Source organism: Hordeum vulgare, chromosome 2H (assembly GCF_904849725.1).
Source record: "Hordeum vulgare subsp. vulgare chromosome 2H, MorexV3_pseudomolecules_assembly, whole genome shotgun sequence".
NCBI lineage: Eukaryota > Viridiplantae > Streptophyta > Magnoliopsida > Poales > Poaceae > Hordeum > Hordeum vulgare.
The window spans coordinates 590245737-590248667 of record NC_058519.1 but is presented as its reverse complement, the minus strand read 5'-3'; the positions used below and the strand labels follow the sequence as shown (position 1 = coordinate 590248667).

General features: G+C 51.6%; 1 long non-coding RNA gene across 1 annotated transcript; it reads right to left on the bottom strand.

The window, feature by feature from the left end:
* Positions 1 to 262: 262 nt before the first annotated feature.
* On the bottom strand, positions 263 to 923 carry LOC123430660. Its single transcript, XR_006622970.1, has 2 exons — positions 571 to 923; positions 263 to 473 (listed from the first exon to the last, which is right to left on the bottom strand). It is a non-coding gene; the product is annotated as an uncharacterized LOC123430660 (long non-coding RNA).
* Between the last annotated feature and the right edge of the window lie 2008 nt (positions 924 to 2931).

The window sequence follows — 2931 nt, the reverse complement described above, 5'->3', positions numbered from 1 at the left end:
TACTTAATAGGAGCAAAAAATAAGGTGCTTCCATGATGATCTTCTAAAAAATAGAGGCGTAAAATAAATGCATGTTACCGCAAAATATTCATTTTCTACAAACAAACTATTTCATCATTGTTGTTTACAAACCTTGACAATTAAATCAAACAATGCACGTACCTTCAGTTGACGAGCAATTTCCAAAATAGTTTCTTTAAATTCCATCTCTGTGAGGGCTTGCTCAGCAGCATTATCATACTCTGGGTCAAACTCTTGTCTCTTTGCATTCTATATTTCTATCCACTCAATTTAGTTAAAGAAGGCCCTTCATCTGGCACATGTAAATTGAGCAGATCAATTTCTAATATAGGGATATTGCAGGAATCTAAGGAAATACAGAGGTGAGGCTTATATACAGAGAAGTTGACAATCATATGCTTCTCGATCTCCTGTGCAAAGTTGGCCTCTTCATCAGGAAAGTTATACCGTCTCTAAAAAGGAAATTGGCAGATTTGCATCATTCATAAAGTTTAGTTTAGCCGGCTATTTCAGTAAACTGAACAGGAGAGGAGAGGAGAGGACACACACATAGCGGGCATGAATGTGCAACGAAGTGAGCTGTCCCTGTGTGTCTGCCGTCTGTAGGCTCAGCTTCTCGAGGGTCCAATGACCAGACCCAATACTTACACTACCATCATTGGTGCCAAGATGGAGATGCTCACCTGCGCATTGGCCAATAAGTACAGCTTCAATTTCTTAAGGATGGGAGCAACGATGTCAACTCGGTGTGTCCGGAAATTTCACATGTCCTCCATGGCAAGCTCCTGTAGTGACGCCGAGTGGACAGTCGTCGTCGAGTAGTCACGGAGCGAAATGCCCTTGAGCCTGAGCACGCGGAGGTATGGGCAGAGGGAGAGCAAGGCACCAAGGTCGACTTCGCCGCCCTTGAGGGACAGTGTCTGTAGGGCGGGGAACTCGCCCCTGGCGGCCTGTGCGCGGAGGACGAAGGGGATCCGCTCCAGCGCAATCGACGTGGCGCGGTGGAAGCACGGCAGGTCAACCTCCGTGGGATATCGATATAGGCCCAATGGGAAAGTGAAGACGAGCTTCTCCGGCCACAGCCGCGCGGCGGCACGCAGCAGCGATGCGACGACGCCGGCGCCGGCGGGAGGCCTGTTCTCGTCGGGGACACGGATCTCGAGGAGGAAGACCGCTGGAGGGGGGAGGGCGACGCGGCCGAGCGCCGCCTCGAGCGACGGGAGCGCGACGTCCCGGAAGGCGAGATCGCGGAGGCGGGCCCACAGGCCGCGCCACCTGCGGGCGAGGAGGCCCGTGCACGCAGCGGCGGCGGCGCAGCCGAGCCAGGCGAGGACCAGGTGGAGAAGGTCGTCGGGGAGGGCGCTGAGGGAGTCCACTCCGTCGGCTGGGCCTGGCTCGAAGGAACGTCGGCGGCTCCTCGTACCCAAATCCATTGAAACTTGCAGAGGCCTACCTCTAAATCTCTGATGGTGGTTGCAGTGGGTGTGGTGGTGGCCGGCCCCGACCTTGGCTGTGAGCTCTCGCTGTGTACGGCGTGGTGGTGGCCGGCCTCGGCGGCCGCGAGGAGTGGCTGCGCTGAGCGTGGTGGTGGCCGGCCGCGGCGGCCATGGGCAGTGGCTGCGCTGTGCGTGGTGGTGGCCGGCCGCGGCGGCCATGGGCACGAAACGTTTTTTTAACTCAAAAACATACTGCGGGTTGAATACCAGAAAAGGGTGGGGTCTTTTTGCAAAACTGCCACAACGGACGACCAGAAACCCTATTTGCTTTATTATTATTAGGGAGAGATATGCATACGTATATACTCCCTTTGTTCCTAAATATAAGTCTTTTAAGATATTTCACTACAAGTCTACATACGAAGTAAAATGAGTAAATCTACATTATAAAGTATGTCTATATACAACCGTATGTAGTCCACTAATGAAACCTCTTTAAAGACTTATATTTAGAAACGAAGGGAGTATAAAAAAAGATTTAACATTTTCTGAAAGTTTTATTATTATTGTTGTTGCAAAACGGGTTCCCGGCCTCTGCAACGCCATACTCAATGATCTCGGTCCCTATTATCAAGTAAACTGTTACAGACGTCCATTTGCAGATGTCATTTATGTACGGTGCACTAGGCCAGTAGACAGTAGTGCAGCTCCATAGAGTAGCTTATGACCTTGTGTAGTACTACACGTCAAATGCTGCAAGTAACCGAGTAATGTTTGAGGTAACAAGTCGTCATGAATTTACTACTACCAGCTCCAAGCTACTCTACTGTACTAATTCGGCGACATGACTCGTGGCCTTACTTCCCGTCCCAAATTGAATGTTGCTCCGTCGGGACGGGCGTATCCCAGGCTGCACCCATCCCATTTCCACGCTCGAACTCTCAAAGCATAACCATTCACACATCACAGTGCATGCGTCTTGCCAAAACTGTACTGTACAAGCAGCGGCCAAATGTTTGGTCTTGTGGCCTGCGAAGAGCAAGAAATGGTGTCTTGCAAGGACAAATGGCCGGAGGGAGGCAACACAGAGCAGAGCAGGGAGGACGGGGCGGCAGGCTGCTGGGAATGCATGGTGGATGCAGCCAGTCTACAGCGGCGCTGCACCCCGGCCAGCCGGCACGGGCCAGCGACCTCGCACCTGGTTGATCCACACAGACCAAGCAGTACAGGCGCCCGTCAATGCGCCACACGCACCAACAAAACCGTACAACCCCAAACCCAAGTTAAACCCAAAGCAGGAAAAGATTAGATCATCTCCAGCCGGGCAACTAAGGCCAGCTCCAACGCCCAACACCGTCCTGTCCGTCCTTTTCCGTTTAAGCCAAAACAAACAGATGACACGGTCCAACGCGTGATTGCATCCTTAAATTTTGTTTGTTTGGAATCCAACCCGTTTTATTTTTGTCGTAAACAC